Source organism: Triticum aestivum, chromosome 3D (genome assembly GCF_018294505.1).
Source record: "Triticum aestivum cultivar Chinese Spring chromosome 3D, IWGSC CS RefSeq v2.1, whole genome shotgun sequence".
NCBI classification, from domain to species: domain Eukaryota; kingdom Viridiplantae; phylum Streptophyta; class Magnoliopsida; order Poales; family Poaceae; genus Triticum; species Triticum aestivum.
This window is the reverse complement of record NC_057802.1, coordinates 30,947,030-30,973,643: the sequence shown is the minus strand read 5'-3', so window position 1 is coordinate 30,973,643 and position 26,614 is coordinate 30,947,030.

Genomic DNA, 26,614 nt, shown 5'->3' with positions numbered 1-26,614 from the left:
TTAGCCAGTGAAGTAATAGCCTTGATATTCTCCGGATTAGCTTCAATGCCCCTGTTAGACACTAGGAAACCCAAAAGCTTGCCTGCTGGCACACCAAAAACACACTTGGCCGGGTTGAGCATCATCTTATAGACCCGGAGATTATCAAAGGTCTCCTTCAAGTCATCTATTAATGTTTCCTCCTTCCTGGACTTCACCACAATATCATGCACATAAGCATGAACGTTGCGCCCAATCTGATTATGAAGACAATTCTGGACACAACGCTGATAAGTTGCCTGGACACTCTTGAGCCCAAAGGGCATAGACACATAGCAGAAGGCTCCAAAGGGAGTTATAAAAGTTGTCTTCTCCTGGTCCTTAACTGCCATCTTAATCTGATGATAACCCGAATAAGCATCCAAAAAACTCAAACGCTCACATCCCGCCATAGCATCAATGATTTAATCGGTACGGGGGAGGGCAAAAGGATCAGCTGGACACGCTTTGTTCAAATCTGTGTAGTCCACACACATACGCCAGGTGCCATTCTTCTTAAGTACCAGCACCGGATTAGCCAACCATTCCGGATGAAAAACTTCAACAATGAACCCTGCTGCCAAGAGCCGGGCTACCTCCTCACCAATGGCTTTGCGCCTTTCTTCATTGAACCGGCGAAGAAATTCTCTGACCGGTTTAAACTTGGGATCAATATTAAGGGTGTGCTCAGTGAGTTCCCTCGGTACACCTGGCATGTCAGAAGGCTTCCATGCAAAGATATCCCGATTCTCACGGGTGAACTCGATGAGCGCGCTTTCCTATTTCGGATCCAGATTTGCACTGATGATGAACTGTTTGGATGAATCCCCAGACACAAAATCAACCATCTTAGTCTCATCAGCCGATTTAAACTTCAAGGCCGGATCATGCTCCGTAGTGGGTTTCTTCAACGAAGTCATGTCAGCCGGATCAACGTTGTCCTTATAGAACTTCAGCTCCTCTGCTGCACAAACAGACTCAACATAGGCCGCGTCACCTTCCTCACACTCCAAAGCGATCTTGCGGCTTCCATGTACTGTGATGGTCCCCTTATGACCCGGCATTTTGAGCTGCAGATAAACATAACAGGGTCGTGCCATGAACTTAGCATAAGCCGGCCGTCCAAACAAGGCATGATACGGGCTTTGGATTTTCACCACTTCAAAAGTTAATGTCTCCGATCTCGAATCATACTCATCTCCAAAAGCGACCTCCAGAGCTATTTTACCAACCGGATAAGCTGACTTGCCAGGCACCACACCATGAAAAACTGTGTTGGACGGTTTAAGATTCTTATCTGTTAACCCCATACGACGGAAGGTGTCATAATACAAGATGTTGATACTGCTTCCTCCATCCATGAGCACCTTAGTGAACTTGTAACCTCCAACCTGAGGTGCCACCACCAATGCCAGATGACCCGGATTGTCAACCTGGGGCGGGTGATCCTCTCGACTCCACACAATAGGCTGCTCAGACCATCGCAAGTAACGAGGCACCGCCGGTTCAACAGAATTCACCGCCCGTTTATGAAGCTTCTGATCGCGTTTGCATAGGCTAGTGGTGAAGACGTGGTACTGTCCACTATTCAACTGCTTCAGGTGACTTTGGTACCCTGACTGTTGCTGGTGCTGTCCCTGCTGGTTATAACCACCCTGGTTGCTCTGATTGCCTTGATTGCCATGTCCACCCTGATTACCCTGGAATCCTGAACCGGAGTTGCCTCCTCCATAACCCGGCCCGTAGGACCCGGATCCCGAACCGCCGGATGGTCCATTATCATTCCGGAAGAAATCTGAATTTTTGAATTCTCGCATGATATAACAATCTTTCCAGAGGTGCGTGACCGGTTTGTCCTGTGATCCATGCTTCAGGCAGGGCTGGTTCAACAGGTAATTCAGGCGCTCCGGATTAGGACTGGGTTCTCCCCTTCTTGGGGGCGGTTTTCCCTTACGACGCTGACCATTACCCTGTGTATTGAAGTTAGCCACAAAATCTGAATTATGATCTGCTTTCCGCTTACCATTATTATTGTGGCCCGTCGGGTTATGCTGCTGCCCCTTGGTGTTGCCGTTCTTCTTTCGCTTCCCCGGTTTGTCATCGTCAGACTCGGGGTCCTTGGTACTATCAGAATCAGCATACTTAACCAGAGCAGCCATAAGTGTTCCCATGTCATTGAGTGACGCTTGAGCCGTCCCAGCTTCAATTTCAAAGGTTGGAAACGGCAATTACCCTCCAATGTTATAATTGCCGAATCAGCATTAATGCGATCCGACGAATTTTTTCCAAGATCTCTGAGACCCGGCGCACCCAATGTGTTGTTGACTCGCCCTCTCCCTAGACGCATGCGGCTAAATCCACAATTGACATGGGCTGCTTGCACGTGTCCTTGATGTTTGCTATAAACCGGGCTTTTAACTCGGCCCATGACCCAATGGAGTTAACTGGTAAACTTTTCAACCACGTGCGAGCTGTTCCATCCAACATCATGGTGAAATATTTAGCGCATGCCGCTTCATCCACATCTAGCATCTCCATTGCCATCTCATAACTCTCAACCCATGACTCGGGGGGCACATCAGCGGTGTAATTAGGCACCTTACGGGGGCCTTTGAAATCCTTGGGCAGCCGTACATTACGCAAAGCCGGGGTGAGGCAGGGCACTCCCCAAGAGCTGAAAGTAAGACCTCGCTCCATGGTAGTCGTTGGACGAACCGGAGTGAGCTGACGGTCCTGTGCTCCTAACTCGGCTTCTCGACGTGCCCTACCGTTATCCACCACATCCTGAGCATTTGCCCCGCCACGCGCAGGATTAGGCCCTCGAGGGGCGTCTCGGTTCCGCGCACTGCTTGACACAGCCGGTTCATCGATGTGCCTGCTGTAACTCCGGCTCGGGCGTGGGGTTGAGTGAATTCTGTCTCGACTATAGGAATAGGCCTGCTGCTGTACCATAGCTGTTTGAAGAAGATCCCTGGCGCGCCGCGTCTCAACCGCCGCTAGGGACTCACCCTCCATTGGAATAGCTGCCAATCGTGACGCGGCGGCGATCATGTTATCCAGAGGGGTGGAGAAGTGACCCGGCGGCGGAGGTACATACTGCGGCGGGTCATGGGTCCGTCGGGGGGGTCCGTCACCCGTGGCTAATCCGGCACTCCGATCCTCGGCGTCTCAATCCGGTTCACTGCTGCCGGATTGCTGGTTCCTGCTCCTGGCATGCCAAAGAGATTCATTGCCTCATAAACCGGTGGCAGTCGAGACCGATGCCTTCTCCTCAACACGTCGTTTGAAGCGTTCTGATCCAATATGAGCCGGTAATTTTCCGTCTGAATCCGCTGTGCTTGTGCTTCTAAAGCGTCCCGCTCCTCAGCCATCCTTGTTTCTTCAGCCGCTAAGTCCTCCTTAGCCTGAGTTATCTGATCCTGCAGATTAGCCACCTCTGCATTATGCTGATCTTGGGTGTCCGGGGTAACCTGCGCGGTCAGTAAGATCGTCCAGGCGTCCAATAAGCCGGACAAGACTTGGGCCGGCCGGCGCGCCGGGCCTCCTGCCCCAATTGCCGATCCGGAAATTATTGCTGCCGCGGCTGAAGACTGCAACATGGGTTGAGTACCAGCCATGAAGATCGCAACCTGGTTCGACGGTTCAAGGGGGTCCGGAATACTGTCGCCATCGGACAGCCCCCAAACCGGCCATCTTGCAGCTGGTACAGTGACTCGGTCTCCCCGGTGGATGACTCTCCATCTGAGTAAACAACGGTCTCACCATCGGACGCCGGTTCAAGTTCCGCACCATTGATGAATCCTACGAACGCACGCTTCATGGCAGGCTGAACCCGGGCAGGGCTTGCACGCTGAGCCGTCTTGACGAGGTCAGTGCAGATGTCCGGCTCAGGGCCCGGTTCGCCGATCTTGCCGATGAAGACGTGAATTCCTCCAAAGGGGACCCCGTACCCGTACTCGATTAAGCCGGCCTCGGGGCCCCAGCCTGCGTCGTCGATGTAGAGTTTGCCGCGATGACTCTTGGTCATCCGGCCCACGGCGTATCCCTTGAGCCCTTCGAAGTTGCCCTTCAAGAACTCGAAACCATCGTGCGATAGCCCCACGGTGGGAGCCAACTGTCGTGGATTTGTCACGGCAGATGTCCTAGCGAAAGGACTTAGTCGTGGAGCCATCGCAACGGGTTAGCTTAAAGGGGTTAAACTGGACAAAGGACACGAGGGTTTATACTGGTTCGGCCCCTTGCGGTGAAGGTAAAAGCCTACGATCCAGTTGTGGTGGAATTGCTGTGGTCTCGATGATCAGGGAGCGGAATCGCTTTACCTAGATCTCGAGTTGTTGTTTCTTGTCCCTAAACCGCCGCCGGGTCGTGCCTTTATATACACAGGTCGACGCCCGTCGGCTTACAGAGTCCCGATGCCGGTTTATACACTTATCCGGCTCGGTCTCTACTTTCTCATCCCTCCTGATACAAGTCATACATTACATGGCGGTTTATAGCTGTAGGCCCTAATCTACCTTTGGGCCTTGGGCCTTTGAGTCTCTATAGTAAAGCGCCTTATGCCTTGTCTTCATGTGCTTCAAATATAAACAATCCATTATGGGGATAAACCGCCTTCATGGGCCGGTTTATCCCTAGTAGTAATATCCCCAACACCGACTCACCAGCTGCTCAGCTACAAAATCGATCGGTGCTCTTCCTTGCTCCTCGATCCTGGTCGCACCCTCTCACCAGCAGGTCAGACCACCACTGACCCCCAAAGGCCTGGTCCCTACCGCCGCCGGAGTAGCCTCTTCCCAGCCGCCCATCTTCAAGACCGCCGCTCCGCCGTCCCTCGTCCATCGTGTCACGGTCTAGAGAGGAGGAGACGAGGAAGAGGAGGAGCGCGGCACGGATCGAGGGAGAGGAGCAGCCGGCGGCGTGGATCGAGGGAGCGTAGCAGCTGGCGGCGCGGATCGAGGTAGAGGAGTCGTGATAGGCCTTCAGGGGAGCGAGAGGAAAGACGAGAGAGATGTCCGGTTCCGCGTGATTCCTCCGATTTGGAGGTCTCGGCGTGTTCCGGATATTGGGAGAATATTCCCTAGGTGGGAACGACTTGGTTCCCGTTCCATCTATGAACCAAACGCAGGAACGAGGCTCTGGTGCAGGTCTGACCCATGCTGTTCCACTTCGTGATAGGAACCAAACACACCCATAATCTTCCACCAAATAAACCATATAGTAATCAACTACAAGATGTAATCAACACTACTAGTCACCCACAAGCACCAATCTAAGGTTCCGGTACAAAGATTGAACACAAGAGATGAACTAGGGTTTGAGAGGAGATGGTGTTGTTGAAGATGTTGATGGAGTTTGCCCTCCCCGAGATGGGAGAGTTGTTGCTGATGATGATGACGATGATTTCCCCCTCCGGGAGGGAAGTTCCCCTGGCGGAATCACTCCGCTGGAGGGCAAAAGTGCTCCTACGCAAGTTCCGCCTCAAGACGGTGGCGCTTCATCCCGAAAGGCCTCCCCTTATTTTTTTTCTAGGTCAAAATGGATTATATACCAGAAGAGGGGCACCGGAGGTGGGCCGAGGAGGGTACAATCCACCAGGGCGCGCCTGGGCTCCCTGGCGCGCCCAGGTGGGTTGTGCCCACCTGGTGGGCCCCCTCTAGTAGTTATTTGCTCCAATAATTCTTAAATATTCCATAAAAAATCTTCGTGAAGTTTCAGCTTATTTGGAGTTGCGCAGAATAGGTAGCTCTGACGTGCTTTTTCATGCCCAGAATTCTAGCTGCCGGTATTCTCCCTCTTTGTGTAAACCTTGCAAACTACGAGAGAAAAGGCATTAGAATTGCTCCCAAAAGCATTATTATGCATAAAACATTATAAATAACAGTAGGAAAACATGATGCAAAATGGACGTATCACCCATCCATTAGCTTAGCATAATGATCTTTCAGTTTTATTGCTTTTGCTTTCTTCATGTCAAATACATATTCCTTCGACTATGAGATTATGCAACTCCCGGATACTGGAGGAATACCTTGTGTGCTCTCAAACATCACAATGTAACTGGGTGATCATAAAGATGCTCTACAGGTATCTCCGAAGGTGTGTGTTGAGTTGGCATAGATCAAGATTAGGATTTCTCACTCCAAGTATCGGAGAGGTGTCTCTGGGCCCTCTCGGTAATACACATCATAAGCTTGCAAGTAAATGACTATGGATTTGGTGACGAGGTAATGTATTACGGAAAATGTAAAGAGACTTGCCGGTAACGAGATTGAACTAGGTATAGAGATACTGAAGATCCAATCTCGAGCAAGTAACATACCGATGGACAAAGGGAATTACGTATATTGTCATAACGGTTTGACCGATAAAGATCTTCGTAGAATAGGTAGGAGCCAATATGGGCATCCAGGTTCCGCTATTGGTTATTGATCGGAGAGGTGTCTTGGTCATGTCTACATAGTTATCGAACTTGTAGGGTCCGCACACTTAATGTTCGTTGATGATATAGTATTATATGAGTTATGTGACTTGGTGACCGAACGTTGTTTGGAGTCCCGGATGAGATCACAGACATGACGAGGAGTCTCGAAATGGTCGAGAGGTAAAGATTGATATATAGGACGATGGTATTCAGACATTGGAAGTGTTTCGGAGGGTACCGGGTACTTATCGGGTCACTGGAAAGGAGTTTCGGGCACCCCCGGCAAAGATATGGGCCTTATGGGCCAAGAGAGGGAACACAACAACCCACAAGGGGCTGGTGCACCCCTATAGAGGCCAGCCCTACGAGGAGGAGAAGGAAAGAGGGGAGGGAAAGGAAAGTGTGGAGTAGGACTCCCCCTTCCTTCCCTCCCCCCCTCTTTCCTTCCCGCTTCTTCATACAAGGAAAGGGAGGGGGCGCAGGAGGGCAGGAGCCCTAGGGCCGGCGGCCAGCCCCTTGGGGTGCGCCCTTGCTTCCCTAGGCTGCCTCCTCCCCCCTCCCACCTATATATATGTGGGGAGGGGGCGCCACACAAGGACACAACATTGTCTTAGCCGTGTGCGGTGCCCCCGTCCACCGTTTACCCCCGTCATATTTTTGTAGTGCTTAGGCGAAGCCCTGCGGAGATCACATCAGCATCACTGTCACCACGCCGGCGTGCTGTCGGAACTCATCAACTACCTCGCCGTCTTGCAGGATCAAGAAGGCTTAGGACGTCCCCGAGTTGAACGTGTGCAGAACGCAGAGGTGCCGTGCGTTTGGTACTAGATCGGTTGGAGCGCGAAGAAAGTTCGACTACATCAACCGCATTGTGAAACGCTTCCGCTTACAGTCTACGAGGGTACGTAGACTGATGACCCACAAGTATAGGGGATCTATCGTAGTCCTTTCGATAAGTAAGATTGTCGAACCCAACGAGGAGCAGAAGGAAATGACAAGCGGTTTTCAGTAAGGTATTATCTGCAAGCACTGAAAAAATTGTAGGTAACAGATAGTTTTGTGATAGGATAATTTGTAACGGGTAACAAGCAATGAAATTAAATAAGGTGCAGCAAGGTGGCCCAATCCTTTTTGTAGCAAAGGAGAAGCCTGGACAAGTTCTTATAATGAGAAAAGCGCTCCCGAGGACACATGGGAATTATCGCCAAGCTAGTTTTCATCACGCTCATATGATTCACGTTCGTTACTTTGATATTTGATATGTGGGTGGGCCGGTGCTTGGGTGTTGCCCTTTCTTGGACAAGCATCCCACTTATGATTAACCCCTATTACAAGCATCCGCAACTACAAAAGAAGTATTAAGGTAAACCTAACCATAGCATGAAAAATATGGATCCAAATCGGCCCCTTACAAAGCAACGCATAAACTAGGGTTTAAGCTTCTGTCACTCTAGCAACCCATCATCTACTTATTACTTCCCAATGCCTTCTTCTAGGCCCAAATAATGGTCAAGTGTCATGTATTCGACGTTCACATAACACCACTAGAGGAGAGACAACATACATCTCATCAAAATATCGAACGAATACCAAATTCACATGACTACTAATAGCAAGACATCACCCATGTCCTCAGGAACAAACGTAACTACTCACAAAGCATATTCATGTTCATGATCAGAGGGGTATTAATATGCATTTAGGATCTGAACAAATAATCTTCCACCGGATAAACCAACTAGCATCAACTACAAGGAGTAATCAACACTACTAGCAACCCACAGGTACCAATCTGAGGTTTTGATACAAAGATTTGATACAAGAGATGAACTAGGGTTTGAGAGGAGATGGTGCTGGTGAAGATGTTGATGGAGATTGACCCCCTCCCGATGAGAGGATCGTTGGTGATGACGATGGTGATGATTTCCCCCTCCCGGAGGGAAGTTTCCCCGGCAGAACAGCTCCGCCGGAGCCCTAGATTGGTTCCGCCAAGATTCCGCGTCATGGCGGCGGAGTTTCGTCCCGAAAGCTTGCTTATGATTTTTTCCAGGGTAAAAGACTTCATATAGCAGAAGATGGGCACCGGAGGGCGCGCCCTGTAAGGGTGGGCGCGCCCCCCACCCTCGTGGATGGTGGGTAGCCCCCCTCGGGTATTTCTTCTGCTGAATAATTATCATTAATTCCAAAAAAGACTTTCGTGGAGTTTCAGGACTTTTGGAGCTGTGCAGAATAGGTCTCCAATATTTGCTCCTTTTCCAGCCCAGAATCCCAGCTGCTGGCATTCTCCCTCTTCATGTTAAACCTTGTAAAATAAGAGAGAATAGCCATAAGTATTGAGACATAACGTGAAATAACAGCCCATAATGCAATAAATATCAATATAAAAGCATGATGCAAAATGGACGTATCATAGACATACTCTTCCCTTCGTTGCTATGCATCTCCATGGATAGATCATTGCGTGTGCGTAGAATTTCTTTTTGTTTTTCATGCAACGATTCCCAACACCCGGGGATTAGTTGCACTTTCAGTGAACGCCGTGTGTGAATGACGGGACACTCGGGAACACGGAAGTAACTATTTACTAGAATGCAGTGCGTGAAGAATGACATAGCTGTCTGATAGCGCACGAGCGGACAAGTGGTCATGTTGATGAAGACACGTGCCCAACCGAACGGCGACGCGCGGGGCGGCCGAGTGGGCATATTGATGAAGACATGCCCAACCGAACGGCGACGCACGGGGTGGCCGAGTGGTGAAGACGTGTCCAACCGAGTGGCGACGCACGGGGTGACCGAGTGGTGAAGACGTGTCCAACCGATGGTGACGCGCAGGGCGGCCGAGTGGTGAGGATGTGTCCAACCGAGTGGCGACACACGGGGCGACCGAGTGGTGAAGACGTGTCCAACCGATGGTGACGCGCAAGGCGGCCGAGTGGTGAGGACGTGTCCAACCGAGTGGCGATGCGTGGGGCATCCAAGTGATGAGCATATGTACGGTTGTATGACGGTGCGCGGGGCAGACGAGTGGTGAGGACATATCCAACCGAGTGGCGATGCGCGGGGCAACCAAGTGATAAGGATATGTCCAGCGGAGCGGCGACGCACAGGCGGCCGAGGTGATGAACACATGTCCAGTCGAGAGGCGATGCGCGGGGCGGCCAAGTCGGACAAGTTGATGAAGATGTGCCCAACCTAATGGCGGTTTTCGCATATCCGAGTGAGTCATACGGCCAAATGTTTGACTGTCATCCGAGTAGATGGTATGTCGCTTGTCCGAATGGACAGTATGTCCGTATGAAATTTATATGGACCCACCTGATGTGCAGACCCATGCTTTATGATATTTTAACCATTCATGGACTTACCTGTTATGTATATCCCCAACAGCTGGGCTCCACTTAGCTGCATGTGATTAGCCAAGAGTTAAACTTGCACATATTAACAAGTTTTAGAACTGATCAGTGCACTTTTGTTAAGCATGGCCGGAATCCTCAGCTACCACAACCCGGCGCCGCCCCCTTCTTCTCCTCCCCTTTCCATCGCGAGAGACCTAACTTATCTTTTTCCAGTAGTGACACAAATATTATAGGCTGGCGGTAGGTTGTAGGTAAAGGTGATCAGACCAATCAAATATTAGGTGAGGCGTGCGTGCGTTAGTTATGAGTCGTCTAGTGTGTAGTTTTCTCATATGTAAGATGAGATAAATTACAATGGCTAAGCAGGAGCTCCTCACATGCATTTGCAGTTGTGGGCGTAAGTGTTCAGCTGATTGCCACGTTTTTCTATTATCGTTGACTAGAGGCTAAGCCGAGTAAATTGCATAAAACCATCATTTGAAGGCTAGGTTTGCGAAAAACACTAGGATACAGTTTCTCTGCAGAAAACGTCACATCTTGCGTAATAGTTTTACAAAAACCACTGATCGGCGGATCTGGCCCTGTTAAGTGAGTTTATGACAGGTGAGGCCCGCCAATCAGGCTGACGTGGCACTGCTTAACATCTGACATGTAACGGCGACGTTTGGTAGTATTATCATCATGTGTGGCCCTATGGGGTCCACATGTCACTGGAAGAGAAAGTGTTCATCTTATCTTCACTACAACTCTGCCCGTCCCGAGCTGTGGTAGAGGCACGCTGTCGCCCGTCCCGACCCCAGCCATCGGCTGGCCCGACCTCGACCGCCGCCCGTCCTGACCCAGGCTGAGGTATAGGCCCGTCGTTGCCGTTGCCGCACCAAAGGTGAGGCAGAGGACGCCGCTTGTCTCGGCCCCGCCGCCCCAACTCACCAATCGCCCGCCGCATACCTTTTCACCTGGAACCACCTCGCCGCCGCCCAGTTCGTCCAGATCCAGTCGGATAGAGGCATCCCCGCTGGTCGCACACCCGAAGCCCGGACTCCGCCCCTGCCCATAGCTGGCGACCGCTGGAAGGGGCACACCTATGGCTCCAGCGCCTGGTGGAGCCGCACCTCGAACTCCGGCGGGCGGCCAAGGTGCATGGCCCCGTGTAGTGGCACACGGAAGATGCCCTCGTCCCCGCTCGCGCCGACGAACTCCGGCAGCACACCCCTGCCACCCGCGCCCCTGTACTTCAACGTCGTCACGGTCCGCTCCAGCGTCACCGGAGACCGCCTCCACGAACCTCCCACGCCACCTGCTCGACAAAATGACACAAAGAGCAAGTGGTTTGAGAGAGAGGGAGGAGTGTTTCCCTGACAAGCGGGTCCCGCGTCCAGCAAAACGTTTCGATGTAACGGTGTGAGAGATTGATGCCATGTCAGCCTGATTGGTGGGCCCCATCTGTCATAAACACACTTAACAGAGCCAGATCCGCCGATTAGTGGTTTTTGCGAAACCATTACGCAAGATTGGTGTTTTCTACAGAGAAACTGTATCCTAGTGTTTTTCGCAAACCTAGCCCTCAAAGTGGTAGTTTTATGCAATTTACTCGGCTAAGCCAGAAGTTTCTTTTGACTGTACATTGATATCTGCCGTTGGAGCCTTGGAGGCCATGCAAATAGTTAAGAGGTGTGGCTCGCTGACCGCCTCCAATCCCTCTCCTTCCTTATCTTCTCGAAGAGAGAGAGAGAGAGAGAGAGAGAGAGAGAGGAATGAGAGAAAGATGAGGAGAAAGGAGAGCAAGCTTGCTCGCCGCCGCCAGCGGAGGTCAATCCGTCGCCGCCCCACACCGACCATCCGTCGCCCCCATCAGCCGCCCTTCTCTTATGTCTCTCTCCCGACGCTTCATATCTCTCTCTTGGAGGAACCCATCCTCTCTGTATCTGGAGGGCACTAGAAACCCCTACCAACGAAGTGTGACGTGGGCTGTTGGATGACGATGGCGCCAAGGCGCTGGAGGTCACGCCGCCGGTTCTCCCCACAACTCCGGCACATCTTTGATCAGCACCGTCACAACGAGCTGCATCACGCCATGGATCTCATCTGATCTTGCCCTGAAGTCGGTGATGTTCCACCCGATGTGCTTCCTCATGGGGGCGTGGAAAGCGGCGAGCGCAACCGTCGTCTGCCAGTCCGGCCATCGCACCCACATGTCGCCTCCAGAGTGAGCGTGTATGATGCAGGCCGTCGTGCTCCTGTTTTTGTGTGTGGTGCTCTTCATGTGGTCCAAGGTGGTGCGCACGAAAATCCCTATTTGCCGCGCGTTGCGGCAAATTGTCGCCGTATCGCACAGAGGGAAGGGCACCAGCATGGGCCAGCCCATTCAACCAGTTCGTTCGTTCCAGTTTGGAACCTTTTTTTCCCTCCTGATTTTAGTTTCTCTTTTTTACTGTTTCCTTTTTCTTCTGTTCTCTTTTCGTTTCCTTTTTTCAGTTTTAAAGTTTATTTTACTTTTTTCAAAAAATGTTTGCAAATTTCAAATGTTGTTCAGAATTCAAAATTTTGTTCCTATTTTCAAATTATGTTCACATTTTTGAAAAAATTATGCTAATTTGAAAAAATGCTTGTAATTTCTAAATAAACTGTGATTTCTGAAGATTTTGTTTGAGATTCACGGAAAATGTTTGAAAATTTAAAAAATGATCCACTTTTCAAATTTTGTTCATAATTTAAAAAATGTTCTCGTTTTCAAAATTTGTTCACAAAATACAAAAAGTTTCTTGTTCTTCAAAAATTTAAAAAATGTTCGCATTATAAGTATTTGTTCCCTTTCTCACAAATTGTTCACAGATCTAAAAAAATGTTCACCTTTTCCCTTTCTAAAAAATAGTTCTTTTTTAGAAAAAATGTTCGCCTCTTACAAATTTAGTTCATTTTTACAATTTTCTTCCTTTTTTCAAATTTTGTTCAAAAATTGTTATAAAGTAGTTTTAAATTTTGTTCGCTTCGTTTCAGAAGATGTTTGGTAAATCAAAAAATGTTCGCTTCGTTTCAGAAAATGCCAAATAAAACAAGAGATGTTCACCTTTTTAAATTTAGGTACAAACCAAAAAGTATTTGTTTTCAAAAAAGTTCCCATTTGCAAACATTTGTTCACAAATTTAATTTTTTTTTACGTATTTAAATTTTGTTCACAAATAAAAAATGTTTGGTAATTTCATAACAACTGTTAGGGTTTCCAAATTTTGTTCACAAATTCAAAAATGTTCTGGAATTTCAAAAATTATTCCCATTTTGCAAATTTCTTCGCAAATTCAAAAACATATTTTTCGTTTTCAAAATTTGTTCACACATTCTAAAAATGTTCATTTTTCAAAAATTATTGATAAATTCAAAATTTGTTCGCATGTTTAATTTTTGTTCGCAAATTATAAAATATTTGGAATTTCAAAGAATGTTCTTATTTTCCAAATTTGTTCACATATTCTAAAAAAGCTACAGTTTTCAAAATTTGTTCACAAATTTAAAAAATGTTCATGTTTGAGAAATTAGTTCACAAATTCAAAATATGCTCGAGTTTTTTGAAAATTTAGTTTTGAAAAAAAAATCACCTTTTCAATTGTTTTATTTGTTTTGGAAAAGATGTTTTGCGTTTACGAAATTTAGTTCATAATTTAGAAAATATTCTCGTATTTAATTTTTTGTTCCTACTTGGTTTTAGTTTCTATTCAGTTCCCAAATAATGTTTGCGTTTCAAAAAGTTTTTCCTTTTTACGCTTGAAATTTTAATAGAAGTTTTAATATGTGTATGCAATAAACCTCGGTTACTACAGTGGCTATGGACTCGTTCAGTTCTTTAATGCGGGCGCTGCATATTTGTTAGGGTTGCTCGCGTGTCGCAGTGGCGAGCGCGCGGTGCGCATCTACAGCAGTTCGCCGGTTTGATTCCTGGTTACTGTTCTTTTCATTTTGTTTCATTCTGCGGAGGAGAGCTAGTGGGACGGCCCAGGCGAGTCGTCTCCTATGCGAAACTGTGACTCCTTGCCGCAATAAGCGGCGCATAGGAGGTCCCGTTGCGCACCCCCTCGCAAGCCGACGACACCGATTCTGACTTGCAGTGGTGGACGAGCTCGCGGCCCTGCTGCACTGCGGCGGATGTGGGCTGATCTCAATTATGTTTTATAATTCTTTTCTTGAAGATGTCATCTTAGCTGGAGCACCGTTTTGATGTCAATTTTACTTTTTGATCTACCTCTGTTCTGCCATGTTTTCTTAAGAAATTAAGCAGAGAGAACAAAAACTTGAGTGTGCAGCAGTATATGCAAGGTGAACACTCATCTTTGTATTGGTGAGAAGACGATACTCTACCAGTCCATATTGTTTTTACGTTGCGACCTTCACCTGTTTGGATTCTGTTGTCATTGGAACATCACAATTCTTGCCCTACAGAACTTCTTTTGTGACTCTCACGTACTTTAGTCTGACAAAATTGTGATGTACTCCCTCCGTCTCAGTACAAAGTTGTACTAAGATTGAGACATTTATTTTGGGACAGAGGGAGTAGTTTAGTCTGACAGAACAACATAGATGGTAATGACTAACAAGTTATTCTTGACTGAATTTTCCTGCTTCCTTCGACTCAAAGGATATGCTCAAGGATAGGTTCAATGTCAGTAAACAAATGGCATGAATGTAGGCAATTTAAATCTTGGAAGGCTATCTCCTTTTGTCCTTCCAATTACATCAATTACTCCTCAGTTTTTTGGTTTAATGGAAGAGTGATGATTTCCTTCTACACAAGATCAGTATGTCTCAAACTTGGTGAAGAAAAACTGGGCAAGTCAAGTCAGAAAGAGATAACCCTCAAGGATGATCTTCCATTGAGACGAAGCTCCTAAAGGTAGGGAAAGGCGACATGATCTGATCTTGATCTAGGCCTACCGGATTACTAGAACAAAAGAATCACCTGTTGTCTTTTATGTTGTATTCACCCGCTTCAGAGAAGGAAACGCTTAACTGTTTCTTTAGGAGCCGTAGATGTCGGCAAGGCTGTATAGTACTAGAGCCTCCGATTTATTCAGTCATTTTGAGATCAGGAAAAAAGCGACCAAACTGGCAATGTAAGCATAATTACTCATTTCAAATTTCAATCAAAAATAATTATTCATGCACAGTAGCAAGCCATGCCAAACTGCTCATTCTCAGGTAGCCCTGAGTCATCTTAATCGCTAAACCTGATGGAAAATAATTCATGTAAATCAGCTCACTTATGTTTCAAGGTAACACAAAATGCTGGATCTGCCTACCAAATATAGTTGCCTGTAATGGTACTATAATTTCATTCAAGTCCGTGCACCATTAGGAAGCTCTAGTAGGTTTAGTTCTGTATTAACCTCATTGATGTATTATTGTGAGCAGTTTGCGTCAACATGTAACTGTTGAATGTCATTTGGTTTTCTTTACATGAAGAATGCATCTATATTCAGTTGTTTCTCTTTACTTTATCGAGAGCTATTTCTCTTCTTAAACTCTGTGTTATCCATGCGAATAAATCAGCTAAAAAGCGAAGTTGAGTGTCGCTGAAGTTGATGACCTTCGACAAGGGAGAAATGGAAAGTCGTTTCGTTTACAAAGCTACGAATGATTTAACTGACACAAGTTTGTTGAAACTAAATAACACATCACTATTTTTGCTGTCAACTAAGTTAGCCAATTCATATGTATATATGTATATATGAACTGAAGTTTTAATTTTTATACACCTCCAGAAGTATGGCAGTTTTCCAACGTGCTCTACCATTTGGTCATTACTCCTAGAAAGTGTTCATGTAATAGTACATTACGGATTCTATGTAAATTTTATTCAATATTGCACCATCATTTCTTTGAAGCAACCATAAGATCTGTGTGCACCTATACCAGTTAATGATGCATGCCATGTTATACTGTTGATGCTTTTTAAATAAAAATACGTTGTAGCCACTAAGTTTGTGAATTATGCATTTGGAGCAACAATTTGAGATCAGGCATATTCAATGCTAACATAGGATATCAACAACAAAGATTCAAATGGGCTCTCTTATAGGCGCGGCATGCCACCGCACTTTTTCGGCAAAGGTATTTAATATACTTACTTTTGACAATTTAGACCATATCCTCTGTAGTCTGTAGGATGTTTATTGCCTACTTTTTATTTGCTGCATAGTCATTTCCTCACAATGCTTTGTGAATATCATTGAGAAGATTCATAAGGCAGACGAAGGTGAACTTATGAGTAAGTAGTAATGTTAGCTTTGCAAGCTTGCTGGGGGCAGAACCCATACAATTACAGTAAACAGAATCTGTTAGAAATGTTCCTATTGAAGTATTGAACAGGAAGTCAACTGAAATACAGAATTCTATTTGCATGTATAGTCCCTTTTAGAAGTATTTTCATAATTCAGTCTATAATTCTTTTTTCACTTTGAATTGACCTGAGTTTTTTGTTTGAAAAATGGGAAGTATATAAGTTGGTTTCAATTTCTTAAGCTTTTCCACTTCCCTAATCATTCCCAAGTGCACCTGTATTTTGCTGCACATTTTCAAGGTTGTAACTTGCAATTTTAGGCGTTTGAGTTTGATATATAGATATCATTTTGGGATAATACTAGCATGTTGATTGTTATCATTTTGGCTTTACTTGTATTCTACTCCCTCCGTTCCTAAATATTTGTCTTTCTAGATATTTCAAATGGACTACCACATACGGATGTATATAGACATATTTTAGAGTGTAGATTCACTTACTTTGCTCTGTATGTAGTCACTTGTTGAAATCTCTAGAAAGACAAATATTTAGGAACGGAGGGAGTAGGATGCTAGACAACTGCGATCAAAACTGGAGGAGGCATGGAAGAGCATGTACACTGTGCAGAAACCTTGAAGTTCTGGCTCAATATTGGGATGACCATCTAGATGTCATTTGCCATCAATCTAAGCATCGAATGTGTCCTTGAGTTCAACCTAGCAATGCGTCCAGACCTATAGGACTTAGATAGTCCAGGTTCCTTAGTCTGTCCTTTCTCAACACTGGGCACTGAAGAATGCAGAAACCTTGAAGTTCTGGCTCAATATTGGGATGACCATCTAGATGTCATTTTCCATCAATCTAAGCATCGAATGTGTCCTTGAGTTCAACCTAGCAATGCGTCCAGACCTATAGAACTTAGATAGTCCAGGTTCCTTTGTATTTTAAATATTGAAGTTGTAAAGTTTGTTTGATCTGCAAAGTTTGAAGTCCATATGTTCTTTCATTTGAGAGAAACAAAAAAGAGAAATCTGCTTGTTGCAAGTTAGTTGGAGAGTAAGGATCTTAAAGCAATGTTGAAGGGCTGAAGATAAGAGGTTCCATGTAGGACGAGCTACAAAGAAACTTTGTGCTGAAGAAGTAGATTGAACAGACAGACATTGTGACTTTGTGAGTTTCTTCACCATGCTGGATATTGGCCTGCCAGATTCCTTCCATTGCAATCTATATGAACGAAAATAACGAGTGTTTCTTGATGGACAATGGTGCCAATGCTCAGAATGATCACCTCAATCTTCCAAATGAACATGATGTAAAAAGAATGATCTTCAGGGGCACCGCCCTGGTTTTGTTTTCATTGAAAACGAAACAAGACTGTGATGTAAAATGAGGCGACATAAAGTAATTGTTTGCTACAAGGCAGTCTTACTTTCCCTTATTTGGAAGTATATTTGTAAGGATTTTAAAATTGCCGGCACATTTTTTGTTTTTGTTTTTGGATGTTTAAGGTAGTTTCAGACCTTAGATAAGAAGTGGCTACTTTTACAGAAGTACAAACTCTCTTTTCATATTTATACTGCGACATGTGCCGAGACAAATATACAGTAAGCCCGACACAGGGCTAGACAGAAGTTTGATCATGTGATGTTTATATAAAATTGCTTTTTTCTCGCCAAATCAACAAGTATTTGAATGCGCTCTTTGGCCGCGCCTCTGCCTGCTAGTATTCATCTTATTAGTGCAACGGTAGATGGCAGCCAACCATATAACTAATGCAAATGTACAACATGGTGGGAGACAGTTTTTTTGGGGGGAGGGGGAGGATTGCCCCTATGGCTCACAGGCGTCGCCGCAGTCGCAACCCAGTAATCCTGCTTCATTCGTTCGCTTGCCCCCCACAGCTCAGCTCGGCTGTTTGCTGGGTTTTTCACCCGTCTTGTCATGCTGCTAGTCTGCTGCCTCAGAAAAACCGGCTAGTTTTTTCCATTACTTTCAAAAAATGGTAAAATAAAAAAATTCAAGGATTTTAAAAAATATCTGTGAAATAATGTTTCTGATTTCAAAAGGTTACTGATAAAAAAACTATTCAAGAATTCAAAAATACATTCAGAAAATAGAAAATATTCATAAATTAAGAAAATGTTCATGAATGTGAAAACAAATCGCAAGCTTTAAAAATGTTCTGCGATTCTAAAAAAATGTCGAAAATGTAATAATACAGAAAAAACCAGACCTAAAAACCGGAGTGAAAATACAAGAAGCTTCCCAAAACAAGTGAAGGAGAGAGAGTATGGCCCGGCCTAGGTAACACATAGCGAGGGCTGCGCATGTGCGCGTTTTGCTGATAGCACTCTTCGTTGGGCAGCTGTATGTCTTCCTTACAAGAAGATCTAGCATCCTCTCGTCAGGCTTCTACTTAAATGGGGTAGGCCAGGCGCGCAGGAGGCCACAGCCTCGTTTTCTTGTTTTTTGTTTACACTTTTTTCTTTTTTTACTTTCGTTTATACTTTCAAATATTCTAAATAAATATATTACAAAAACACTTTAATTAAAGACATTTGAGAACAATGTTATCAAGCTCTTGCAAAATGTTAAATGTGTATAAAAATGTACCTCATGTACACAAAAAATGTATAAATAAATATACAATATGTGTCAAAAAAGTTGATCATGTACTTAAAAAATATTAATCAAGCTTTCAAAATAGATACTAAAAAAATATTTGAAAATTGTTAATCAATCATTTGAAAAATGGTAAATGTATATAGAATTTTTTTGACTATGTATTTAAAATATCTACTTGTATTTGAAAAATACTAATCAAGCATTTGAAAATGCTAAAATCTGTATAGAAAAAAATGATGATAATGTATTCATAGATGTTAATCATGTATTTAAGAAAAGCTAATCGACTATATAATTTTTTTAATGTGTATAAAAAAATGTTGACTATGTATAATAGAAATGTTAACCAAGTAGTTGAAAAATGTTAATTGTGTATAAACAAAATTATCACATGTATACAAAATTTGATACAAAAAATAGACAATGTATGTGAAAAAATTTGATCATGTATATACAAAATTGTAATCAAGCATTGAAATAATGTTAAACAAGTATTTGAAAAATGTTAAATTTGTATATTAATTTTTTGGCCATGTATTGGAAAAAATGTTAGCCTTGTATACAAAAAGTTTTAATCAAGAATTTACAAATGTTAAAATTCATATACAGAAAATGTTGACCATGTATTCAGAAAATGTTAATCTTGTATTATAAAAATATTAATCAAGCATTTGAAAAATATGAAAAATATGTATAAAACATCTTGACCATGTATTTTAAGGTGTTAAACTTGTATTTTAAAAATGTTAAACGTGTATTGGAAGCAGGTGTTTACATATATTAAAACCAAAAGAAACAAAGAAAAAAAATGAAAACCAATTAACTAAATAAAAAGGAAAAAAATAGTAGCAAAAAACAAGTGCAAAAAGAACCATTGAAGAAAGAATGGAAGGAAAAAAATTCAGTGAAAAGAAAAAAGGAAAAAGTGAACCAAATAATTCGTCAGAAAAAATGAAGGAAACAAAGAATACCTATGAAAACTGAGGAAAAAAGAGAAAACCAATGAAAAAAAAAAGAAATCCTTGAGAAACGAAGAAAACTGAAGGAAAAATGAAAAAAAAAGACAAAATTTGGACGGACGCATCTCTAGGGTTTCTCGCGCCGCCGCCGTTATCTGAGAAATTTAGGTCCCCTCGCCTCCGGCTACCATCTTAGCGCTGAGAGGTGGGGAGGGGGGGGGGGGGCTCGGATCTTCAAGACCTCTATGTTCTTCACCATCGTCTAGTAATCATCATAGTTTTGTGAGAATAAATTTCCTCTCATTATTTTGGCGGTGCCATGAGGTTAGAGAGTTTTGTGTCCTCGCGGATCCGATTATTCAGATCTAATGAGATATAGTAATTCGACGGCCTGCACTTCTCGTGGATCATCCCGGCCCAAGTACGTTCATCGATCAAGGCTCCCCAACTCTTTGGATGGGCGACTCAAAGCGCTTTCAAAAATCATTATTGGTAATGTTCATGCGGGTGAAAGAATGAAAACATCGTTGCTTCAGTCCAATTGCAACATCTTTACCGAAGTCTTTGGAGTATTTTTTCGAGCAGAGATTGACGCCGTGAAGAAGGTGCTTTCAAGAGATTTCATTGTAATTCTTAGTCATAGAAGTTACTTTGTAGTTTCTTGGATTTTAGATCTAAATCAGTGTACCTATAATTATTATGAGTATGAATAAAGTTACTAAAAAAAAGAGCGAACGAAAAAAAACAGCAAACAGGCTGGCCCGGAACAGCAGAGAGGAGGAAAAACCTTCAGTAAGACAGGAGCTATTCTCGCTATAAGCAAGCTATAGTTTTCTGTTAAAGAAAAACCAATACAGTTCTCGCGCTCTTCTCCTAGTGCAGGGCAGGGTAGCGGGCGGTGAAATTTATGGCTTATAGCGATGTGTATCCCAGCCATCGCTCACGGTGGGTCAGCCCATTTATTTGGATCGCTTCCGTAGCGTAGGCTATGTAAGATTCGTGGGGGTTTTCCCTTCTGTTTTTCTATGCATTGCACTAAAAAAAACTAGAATTTCGAAAAACTGTTCATAATATCAAACAATGTTGGCGAAATCATAAAAGTCCATGAATTTGAAAATGTCCTTGAATTTAAATGTACATGAGTTTTTTTAAAGTAAAAATCAAAACATGTTTGCAAATATGAAAAAATACTAAATTCAAAAAACGTTCAGGAATTGAAAAAATGTTCACCCATTAAAAAAACCGCTCAAAGAATTGAAAGAAAAACTGCGAATTTCAAAAATATTAATCAATTTGAAAAATGGTTTGCGAGTATGGAAAATTTCTTGAAGTAAGAAAAAGTTCATGAATTTAAAAAATGCCACGCACTTTTTTTTGAAATCATGAACTGGAAAAACATTTTTCATGAACATTAGAATTACATGAATTCAAGAAAGTTTTGTCAATTTTTAAAATTTGTACAAATTCTAACAAATTCACATATTTGAAAATGTTCATGATTTTGACAAATGGTTCCCAGATTTCCAAAATGTTTATGATTTTGAATAGTGTTCAAGAAATTGAAAAACTATTCAGGCATATGAAAAATGTCGGTGAATATGAAAAAAAATGTTTGGTGATTTCAAAGAAGTGTTCATTGAAATTGTAAAAAAATTAAGAATTCAACAGGTGTGTGCTGATATAGAAAATGTTGACAAATTTGTATAAAATTCACGATTTTAAATAGGTTCACAATTTTAAGAATTTATTTCTGAATCTGAAATTGTTCATGTAATTATAAGTTAGAAAAAGAAAATAAAAAATGAAAAGGAAACCCAGAGAAGAAAAAAAGAACAAAATGAATAACCTTCTGAAACTTTCCTAACACAGGCGGAAGGTTTTGGAAGCTGTTAGTTGGAACGTTCATTGTGATCGCATAGGTATCGCCAATGGTTTGGCCCAGAATACATCTCATGTTTAGCAAGCAATACTTATGGCATTGGCACTTGTCGCAATTAGAGAGTCTTTATGGGATTTCTTCCCACACGAGGAGAGCTGATCTTGTTTACTTCTGTGTTTTTTGGTAGATTCGATTTGTTGCTCGAACCGTGTGTCCAAATAACGAACCGTTTCACAATCGTAATTCTCGCGTCAAGATTTTTAAAACTATATCTCATATTGATAAGTTTCGACGATTTTTTTGAGTGAAATCTGCGCTTCAAAACTATACTAACTCGTGCTTCACTTTTGTAGAGCTTGTGGAACAACCAATAAACCTAGTCGGACAAAAATCTAGAAAAATTAGAAAACAGAAGAAACAGAAACCATTTTACTTTGACACTCTCACAAGAAACAAAAAAATTAAAAAAAAACATAAAACTAGTTTCCTTTGATGCTACTTCCTGATGGAGCCAAAAAAAAAAACATATTACATTAAGTTAGAGAGGTAGTATTAATTATTTTGAGCTTATTCCCTTTTTGGCCCGGTTGTAGTAATAGTGGTTTTATTAATCCTAAGCCCATGGAGATTTTTCAAGTCTCAGTCAATTTGGAAAAATGAAATTTTAATTTAGTAAGAAAGTAGGAGTAGCATATATTTTTCTAGAAAATGAAACGGGGTGAAAAGTTATGCCTCTCACTAAATTGAGAGCAACCCAACGCCGCCGTGACCCAAATGCAACGCGCCGACCCAAACTTAAAAGGTGTCCGCTTGCTGTTCGTCTGGACGCATTTTAGACCCAAATTTGCACCCGATTTACGTCCACGCGGACACGAGAGACGCGTCGCGGTCTGCTCGGTGTCCGTGACGGCCCCACTTGTCAGCCACCCAACCATCAGCGTCGGCCGTAGTCAATGCGGCCATCTAACTTGGACCAGCGTGGCAGCGTGTGGAAGTGTCCGGGTCATCGTCCTTTTTTATGTAAGCGTGTGTGTGTGGGGGGGGGGGGGTCTGGCCTCATCCAGTTCCTCTCCCCGTCCACATCTGGCCAAGCTCGCTCCCTCGTCGGCGACACCAAAACCCTAGCCACCCTAGCCACGGGTTTCTTTGGAAAGGGCAAGGGGAAGTTCACCCTCAACGCCAGCTCTTCCCGCGCGCCTCCTGCTGAAAGATCGTGGATGTCGCCTAGAGGGGGGGGGGGGTGAATAGGCGCTTTAAAATAATTACGGTTTAGGCTTGAACAAATACGGAATAAACCTAACGGTTAATTTGACAAGCACAAAACCCAAAACAACTAGGCTCACCTATGTGCACCAACAACTTATGCTAAGCAAGATAAACAACTATGTGATAGCAAGATATATAACATGGAACACTATGGCTATCACAAAGTAAAATGCATAAGTAAAAGGGCTCGGGTAAGAGATAACCGAGGCACGCGGAGACGACGATGTATCCCGAAGTTCACACCCTTGCGGATGCTAATCTCCGTTTGGAGCGGTGTGGAGGCACAATGCTCCCCAAGAAGCCACTAGGGCCACCGTAATCTACTCACGCCCTCGCACAATGCAAGATGCCGTGATTCCACTAAGGACCCTTGAGAGCGGTCACCGAACCCGTACAAATGGCAACCCTTGGGGGCGGTCACCGGTACCCGTGAAATTGCTTGGGGCGATCTCCACAACCTAATTGGAGACCCCGACGCTTGTCCGGAGCTTTACACCACAATGATTGAGCTCCGAACACCATCAAGGCTGGGGCTATCTCCACAATCTAATTGGAGGCTCCCAACGACACCACGAAGCTTCACCACAATGGAATATGGCTCCGAGGTGACCTCAACCATCTAGGGCGCCCAAGCACCCAAGAGGAACAAGCTCAAGGGTACCAAGCACCCAAGAGTAATAAGCTTCTCAACTTGTAACTTCCACGTATCACCGTGGAGAACTCAAACCGATGCACCAAATGCAATGGCAAGGGCACACGGAGTGCCCAAGTCCTTCTCTCCCAAATCCCACCAAAGCAACTAATGCTAGGGAGGAAAGTGAGAGGAAGAACAAGAGGGAGAACACCAAGAACTCCAAGATCTAGATTCAAGGGGTTCCCCTCACATAGAGGAGAAAGTGATTGGTGGGAATGTAGATCTAGATCTCCCCTCTCTTTTCCCTCAAAAACTAGCAAGAATCCATGGAGGGATTGAGAGATAGCAAGCTCGAAGAAGGTCAACAATGGGGGAAGAACACGAGCTCAAAGGATAAGGTTCGATGGGGAAGAAGACCCCCTTTTATAGTGGAAGAACAAATCCAACCGTTATCCACCAACTCTGCCTGCGTAGCACGGTACTACCGCGCCGGGGACGCGGTACTACTGCAGGAGCACACGGAACTACCGCAGGGCCCTGCGGTACTACCGCCCGTGCAGCAGAAACTAGAACATCCCAGATGCAAAGAAGCAGAGGGCGGTAGAACCGCTGGCGCGGTACTACCGCTCCCCCTTGCGGTACTACCGCAAGGCAGGGATAGTCTAGAATATGGGAAGGCACGGACATAAAAAATTACATACGTGGCAACTTCCGCTGAGTTGGGATCTGTGCAAAATTCCGACACGGTAGTACCATAAGCCAGGAGCGGTACTACCGTACGGGGGCGCGGATGTAAAAAATTACATCCGCTCCTACTGCAGCGCAAGCAGCTGAGCCAGGCCAGAGCGCACGGTACCACCGCGCACTTGGCGCGGTACTACCGCGTGGGGCGCGGATGTAAAAAATTACATCCGCCCCTACTACCGCAATAGCAGCAGCGCCTGGCCTGAGGCGACGGTACTACCGCTCCAAGGAAGCGGTACTACCGTGTGCACTTGCGGTACTACCGCGCCAGAGGCCGGTACTACCGCAAGGGCCTGCGGTACTACCGCGCCAGAAGCCGGTACTACCGCAAGGGCCTGCGGTACTACCGCTTCATGGAGCAGTACTACTGCAACCCCCAGTTTAGCAACCACGACATTCTGCAAAGACACGAAAAGACGGAGGATGCCTACGAAACGCAGCTAAGGACAACAGACGGATCCAATAAAACTAGAACCGCCATAACTTCTACAAATGAGCTCCGAATTGAGCAAACTCAAGCTTGTTGGATACAAGACAACGAGTAGCATCAAAACAGCAACAACAGAGAAGCCTAACAAAAATGAGGTATGCCTAACAAAAAGAGGAGAGAAACCTCCAATAGAGAAGAACCGGCAAAACCTTCAACATCGAAAACATCATAGAAGAGGCAAGTGAACTCCGTTTTCGATGAACTCGAGCTTGTCATCAAGATGACCAAAAGATCCAAAACTCACAAAGAGAAGCAAACAAGAACCAAGAAAGATGATGCAAGGATGCAATGGTTTGAGTTCTCTACGAACAATACGATCAAGCTACTCATCGAGAGCCCCCCTTGATAGTACGGCAATCGATCCTATAACCCGGTCTCCCAACTACCATCATGAGACCGGTAAAATAGAAAACCTATCAAGGGCAAACCTTTGCCTTGCACATGGTCCACTTGAGCTAGATGATGACGATCTTGACTCTGTCAAGTTGGACCACCTTTCTTGATTGCGTTGGCTCGATGAAGACTAGTTGATTGCTCCCCCATACTCCACTATGGGTGAGCCACTTTTCGGCACATCTTCACAAGTCCATTGTCACCACAATGGACGGCAAGCTTCAAGCATTTGATCTCTTCGTGATGCATCACTTGAACTTGCACACCGCAACCTAACCCCACAAAGAACTCTCACAAAGACCATGGGTTAGTACACAAAGCGTAATTGACAATGCTTACCATACTGGGATCACTTGATCCCTCTCGGTACATTTTCTACGCTTTGTGTGTTGATCAACTTGATTCACTCTTTGACTTAGTCTTGATCAACCTCGCACAAGACTAATCTTTAGGTAATTCCTTGACTAGCACCTTGGTCGACACAAACTCTCCTTGAAACCAGCACATGTACTCCAAGAAAAGCCTATGGACAAAACCTTCAAGTATAACTCAAGGCAACCATTAGTCCATAGAGATTGTCATCAATTACCAAAACCAAACATGGGGCACCGCATGTTCTTTCACCTGCGCTGCCGGCGGCGGCGGTCCACGGAAGAGGTTGTACATCCGGTGCACCAGGCGTGCTGGCACTAGCAGTACCACCAGCGGCTGCCGTATCCAGATGCCAACCTACCCCAGGCTGGCATTTGGATCTGCACCGCATCCCCGTGCCGGCGGTGTTGCGGTCGCACGCAGAGGAGGTGGCCAGCGTCGCGCCCTCCTTACGCCGGAGCAGCGGCGTCTCCGAGCCTACACGTCGGACCTTCCCCAACTGGGAGGCCTGGTTCACGATAAAGCACGACGTCGCCCACCGTGACGACGTGCAGCTCAACCCCGACTACGTGCCACTGCCCCCAGAGGTTAAGCCGGAGGAGGAAGAGGAGGAGGTGGCCTACTAGGCTGCTCTGGAGGCGGCCACACAGCGCGCCATGGAGGCGAGTAGGCGCGACCCGCACTGGGAGGGCATGGAGGAGGCCCTCGCGTTGTCGGCGGCTGGGGACTCCGTCCACGCCCTGCTTTACCCCCCTGCCACGGTGGCCGCCTGTCCTCATGTCCAAGGCCGACCCAGAGCACACGCGCACGCCCACGCCCCCGCGCGCGCCACGACGCTCACAGGCCCCGAGGAGAGGTACGGGTGGACCGGCAATGTGCGCGAGTGGGTGAGCGTGCCTACCGTCTACATGGACACGCCACCGGAGCAGGAGGTGACCTACTCGAGCGTTGGAGGCAGCACTGGCTGGCGGAGGAGCGGGACGCCGGCGAGCGCTAGAAGCAGATCGAGCGCAAGCAGGAGGAGGAGGAGGGTGCCCGCTGCATAGAATGCCGCCGCCGGAGGAGACGACGCTGACGGCGTGGGAGAGCGCATTCCCGTGGGTGGGCCGCCGCTGACCTTCATCGACCTCACCGGCGATGACAACGGCAAGGACGACGACAAAGCCCAAAGCAGCGGGCGGGCACGT